The sequence below is a fragment of the Sebastes fasciatus genome, chromosome 17, assembly GCF_043250625.1.
Source record: "Sebastes fasciatus isolate fSebFas1 chromosome 17, fSebFas1.pri, whole genome shotgun sequence".
NCBI lineage: Eukaryota > Metazoa > Chordata > Actinopteri > Perciformes > Sebastidae > Sebastes > Sebastes fasciatus.
The window spans coordinates 3,521,336-3,526,335 of record NC_133811.1 but is presented as its reverse complement, the minus strand read 5'-3'; the positions used below and the strand labels follow the sequence as shown (position 1 = coordinate 3,526,335).

General features: G+C 42.6%; 10 non-coding genes across 10 annotated transcripts in view; 5 read left to right on the top strand and 5 right to left on the bottom strand.

Annotated features, from left to right (window-relative positions):
• LOC141755479 (5S ribosomal RNA) overlaps window positions 1-3 on the top strand; it is a 119-nt gene extending 116 nt beyond the window's left edge. Inside the window, exon 1 of the ribosomal RNA XR_012591181.1 lies at window positions 1-3. This exon is cut by the window's left edge and continues 116 nt beyond it. This is a non-coding gene — a ribosomal RNA (5S ribosomal RNA).
• A 317-nt stretch (window positions 4-320) lies between these two features.
• LOC141755199 (5S ribosomal RNA) lies at window positions 321-439 on the bottom strand. Its single transcript, XR_012590909.1, has one exon. It is a non-coding gene; the product is annotated as a 5S ribosomal RNA (ribosomal RNA).
• Window positions 440-1,035: 596 nt separating this feature from the next.
• Window positions 1,036-1,154, top strand: LOC141755513 (5S ribosomal RNA). The gene has a single exon (XR_012591213.1). It is a non-coding gene; the product is annotated as a 5S ribosomal RNA (ribosomal RNA).
• Window positions 1,155-1,452: 298 nt separating this feature from the next.
• Window positions 1,453-1,571, bottom strand: LOC141755198 (5S ribosomal RNA). Its single transcript, XR_012590908.1, has one exon. It is a non-coding gene; the product is annotated as a 5S ribosomal RNA (ribosomal RNA).
• Window positions 1,572-2,167: 596 nt separating this feature from the next.
• LOC141755478 (5S ribosomal RNA) lies at window positions 2,168-2,286 on the top strand. The gene has a single exon (XR_012591180.1). It is a non-coding gene; the product is annotated as a 5S ribosomal RNA (ribosomal RNA).
• A 298-nt stretch (window positions 2,287-2,584) lies between these two features.
• Window positions 2,585-2,703, bottom strand: LOC141755197 (5S ribosomal RNA). The gene has a single exon (XR_012590907.1). It is a non-coding gene; the product is annotated as a 5S ribosomal RNA (ribosomal RNA).
• A 596-nt stretch (window positions 2,704-3,299) lies between these two features.
• On the top strand, window positions 3,300-3,418 carry LOC141755392 (5S ribosomal RNA). The gene has a single exon (XR_012591096.1). It is a non-coding gene; the product is annotated as a 5S ribosomal RNA (ribosomal RNA).
• A 298-nt stretch (window positions 3,419-3,716) lies between these two features.
• LOC141755196 (5S ribosomal RNA) lies at window positions 3,717-3,835 on the bottom strand. Its single transcript, XR_012590906.1, has one exon. It is a non-coding gene; the product is annotated as a 5S ribosomal RNA (ribosomal RNA).
• A 596-nt stretch (window positions 3,836-4,431) lies between these two features.
• Window positions 4,432-4,550, top strand: LOC141755195 (5S ribosomal RNA). Its single transcript, XR_012590905.1, has one exon. It is a non-coding gene; the product is annotated as a 5S ribosomal RNA (ribosomal RNA).
• A 298-nt stretch (window positions 4,551-4,848) lies between these two features.
• LOC141755193 (5S ribosomal RNA) lies at window positions 4,849-4,967 on the bottom strand. The gene has a single exon (XR_012590903.1). It is a non-coding gene; the product is annotated as a 5S ribosomal RNA (ribosomal RNA).
• Window positions 4,968-5,000: the final 33 nt, after the last annotated feature.

The following is a 5,000-nucleotide window of genomic DNA, read 5'->3' as shown; positions in this document are numbered from 1 at the left end:
GCTTTTTCACTTCTCTTTTACAAACAGCAGAGTGTGCTGCTGCTTCTTCGATGGACACTGGCAGGCACTGATGAAAATCAATAGAATGGTGTACACACAATGTCAATGCTTTACTAAGATTTTTTAAAGAGCAGATCACGAGTTACAAGTGTATATCATTATATCATAAACTAATTAGAAGCTGATCAATTTCACTCAGAAAAATTTTGTAGGAGCGAGGAATGATGAAATTCAACATCCAGAGACAAGCTGCTCTGGTTTTCAAAGTCTCCACCGGAGAAGCAGCGGCGCCCCGTGCTGTTTGGAAAGAGAAGTGAAAAAGCTTACAGCACCTGGTATTCCCAGGCGGTCTCCCATCCAAGTACTGACCAGGCCCGACCCTGCTTAGCTTCCGAGATCAGACGAGATCGGGCGTGTTCAGGGTGGTATGGCCGTAAGCAACAGAACTGGTGACAAAACGGCCCTTTATAGATGTCTATCACTGCCGCCGTGAACGCCTGTGTGCATTTCTGCTCATAGGGACATTAGCATATTTACAGAACTTCTGGGCAAGGAGCTCTGATTACAGTGACACAGTTTCCCCACATGAATGATAAACACTATCTACGACAGAGGTGAGATTGTAACTACGCTGCTTGAATGCAGGTTTGAGGTGCTTTTTTCTATTTTATGCTACTTTATACTTTATTTAACAGGGATAGATTGGAGTTTTTACTCCACTACGTTTGTGATTGTTATTGCGACTTTGTACATTTAGATTTGACATTTAAAACGTGATTGTTTCAGAAAATATGGCGCAGCATGATACTTGAAAATGCTGCTTACACAGCAATACTGCAGTGATAATAATCCAATAATAGTTTTAGCCTGTAACAATGTAACACTGACAGAGTTTCTTACAAAGGCCATTTTTGTCATTATAGTGAGAATATCTGTTTGTGTTCCTGACAATCTGCAGCTGCTACCTGTATGGGCAGAATACCAAAACGTTGTGTTACAGCATCTTTAAATGGCCTTTTTGTTGCTGCAAATGTTGCTTACGGCCATACCACCCTGAACACGCCCGATCTCGTCTGATCTCGGAAGCTAAGCAGGGTCGGGCCTGGTCAGTACTTGGATGGGAGACCGCCTGGGAATACCAGGTGCTCTAAGCTTTTTCACTTCTCTTTTACAAACAGCAGAGGGTGCTGCTGCTTCTTCGATGGACACTGGCAGGCACTGATGAAAATCAATAGAATGGTGTACACACAATGTCAATGCTTTACAAAGATTTTTTAAAGAGCAGATCACGAGTTACAAGTGTATATCATTATATCATAAACTAATTAGAAGCTGATCAATTTCACTCAGAAAAATTTTGTAGGAGCGAGGAATGATGAAATTCAACATCCAGAGACAAGCTGCTCTGGTTTTCAAAGTCTCCACCGTGCTGTTTGGAAAGAGAAGTGAAAAAGCTTACAGCACCTGGTATTCCCAGGCGGTCTCCCATCCAAGTACTGACCAGGCCCGACCCTGCTTAGCTTCCGAGATCAGACGAGATCGGGCGTGTTCAGGGTGGTATGGCCGTAAGCAACAGCACTGGTGACAAAACGGCCCTTTATAGATGTCTATCACTGCCGCCGTGAACGCCTGTGTGCATTTCTGCTCATAGGGACATTAGCATATTTACAGAACTTCTAGGCAAGGAGCTCTGATTACAGTGACACAGTTTCCCCACATGAATGATAAACACTATCTACGACAGAGGTGAGATTGTAACTACGCTGCTTGAATTAAGGTTTGAGGTGCTTTTTTCTATTTTATGCTACTTTATACTTTATTTTACAGGGATAGATTGGAGTTTTTACTCCACTACGTTTGTGATTGTTATTGCGACTTTGTACATTTAGATTTGACATTTAAAACGTGATTGTTTCAGAAAATATGGCGCAGCATGATACTTGAAAATGCTGCTTACACAGCAATACTGCAGTGATAATAATCCAATAATAGTTTTAGCCTGTAACAATGTAACACTGACAGAGTTTCTTACAAAGGCCATTTTTGTCATTATAGTGAGAATATCTGTTTGTGTTCCTGACAATCTGCAGCTGCTACCTGTATGGGCAGAATACCAAAACGTTGTGTTACAGCATCTTCAAATGGCCTTTTTGTTGCTGCAAATGTTGCTTACGGCCATACCACCCTGAACACGCCCGATCTCGTCTGATCTCGGAAGCAAAGTAGGGTCGGGCCTGGTCAGTACTTGGATGGGAGACCGCCTGGGAATACCAGGTGCTGTAAGCTTTTTCACTTCTCTTTTACAAACAGCAGAGGGTGCTGCTGCTTCTTCGATGAACACTGGCAGGCACTGATGAAAATCAATAGAATGGTGTACACACAATGTCAATGCTTTACAAAGATTTTTTAAAGAGCAGATCACGAGTTACAAGTGTATATCATTATATCATAAACTAATTAGAAGCTGATCAATTTCACTCAGAAAAATTTTGTAGGAGCGAGGAATGATGAAATTCAACATCCAGAGACAAGCTGCTCTGGTTTTCAAAGTCTCCACCGTGCTGTTTGGAAAGAGAAGTGAAAAAGCTTACAGCACCTGGTATTCCCAGGCGGTCTCCCATCCAAGTACTGACCAGGCCCGACCCTGCTTAGCTTCCGAGATCAGACGAGATCGGGCGTGTTCAGGGTGGTATGGCCGTAAGCAACAGCACTGGTGACAAAACGGCCCTTTATAGATGTCTATCACTGCCGCCGTGAACGCCTGTGTGCATTTCTGCTCATAGGGACATTAGCATATTTACAGAACTTCTGGGCAAGGAGCTCTGATTACAGTGACACAGTTTCCCCACATGAATGATAAACACTATCTACGACAGAGGTGAGATTGTAACTACGCTGCTTGAATGCAGGTTTGAGGTGCTTTTTTCTATTTTATGCTACTTTATACTTTATTTTACAGGGATAGATTGGAGTTTTTACTCCACTACGTTTGTGATTGTTATTGCGACTTTGTACATTTAGATTTGACTTTTAAAACGTGATTGTTTCAGAAAATATGGCGCAGCATGATACTTGAAAATGCTGCTTACACAGCAATACTGCAGTGATAATAATCCAATAATAGTTTTAGCCTGTAACAATGTAACACTGACAGAGTTTCTTACAAAGGCCATTTTTGTCATTATAGTGAGAATATCTGTTTGTGTTCCTGACAATCTGCAGCTGCTACCTGTATGGGCAGAATACCATAACGTTGTGTTACAGCATCTTTAAATGGCCTTTTTGTTGCTGCAAATGTTGCTTACGGCCATACCACCCTGAACACGCCCGATCTCGTCTGATCTCGGAAGCAAAGCAGGGTCGGGCCTGGTCAGTACTTGGATGGGAGACCGCCTGGGAATACCAGGTGCTGTAAGCTTTTTCACTTCTCTTTTACAAACAGCAGAGGGTGCTGCTGCTTCTTCGATGGACACTGGCAGGCACTGATGAAAATCAATAGAATGGTGTACACACAATGTCAATGCTTTACAAAGATTTTTTAAAGAGCAGATCACGAGTTACAAGTGTATATCATTATATCATAAACTAATTAGAAGCTGATCAATTTCACTCAGAAAAATTTTGTAGGAGCGAGGAATGATGAAATTCAACATCCAGAGACAAGCTGCTCTGGTTTTCAAAGTCTCCACCGTGAAGTTTGAAAAGAGAAGTGAAAAAGCTTACAGCACCTGGTATTCCCAGGCGGTCTCCCATCCAAGTACTGACCAGGCCCGACCCTGCTTAGCTTCCGAGATCAGACGAGATCGGGCGTGTTCAGGGTGGTATGGCCGTAAGCAACAGCACTGGTGACAAAACGGCCCTTTATAGATGTCTATCACTGCCGCCGTGAACGCCTGTGTGCATTTCTGCTCATAGGGACATTAGCATATTTACAGAACTTCTGGGCAAAGAGCTCTGATTACAGTGACACAGTTTCCCCACATGAATGATAAACACTATCTACGACAGAGGTGAGATTGTAACTACGCTGCTTGAATGCAGGTTTGAGGTCCTTTTTTCTATTTTATGCTACTTTATACTTTATTTTACAGGGATAGATTGGAGTTTTTACTCCACTACGTTTGTGATTGTTATTGCGACTTTGTACATTTAGATTTGACATTTAAAACGTGATTGTTTCAGAAAATATGGCGCAGCATGATACTTGAAAATGCTGCTTACACAGCAATACTGCAGTGATAATAATCCAATAATAGTTTTAGCCTGTAACAATGTAACACTGACAGAGTTTCTTACAAAGGCCATTTTTGTCATTATAGTGAGAATATCTGTTTGTGTTCCTGACAATCTGCAGCTGCTACCTGTATGGGCAGAATACCAAAACGTTGTGTTACAGCATCTTTAAATGGCCTTTTTGTTGCTGCAAATGTTGCTTACGGCCATACCACCCTGAACACGCCCGATCTCGTCTGATCTCGGAAGCTAAGCAGGGTCGGGCCTGGTCAGTACTTGGATGGGAGACCGCCTGGGAATACCAGGTGCTGTAAGCTTTTTCACTTCTCTTTTACAAACAGCAGAGGGTGCTGCTGCTTCTTCGATGGACACTGGCAGGCACTGATGAAAATCAATAGAATGGTGTACACACAATGTCAATGCTTTACAAAGATTTTTTAAAGAGCAGATCACGAGTTACAAGTGTATATCATTATATCATAAACTAATTAGAAGCTGATCAATTTCACTCAGAAAAATTTTGTAGGAGCGAGGAATGATGAAATTCAACATCCAGAGACAAGCTGCTCTGGTTTTCAAAGTCTCCACCGTGCTGTTTGGAAAGAGAAGTGAAAAAGCTTACAGCACCTGGTATTCCCAGGCGGTCTCCCATCCAAGTACTGACCAGGCCCGACCCTGCTTAGCTTCCGAGATCAGACGAGATCGGGCGTGTTCAGGGTGGTATGGCCGTAAGCAACAGCACTGGTGACAAAACGGCCCTTTATAGA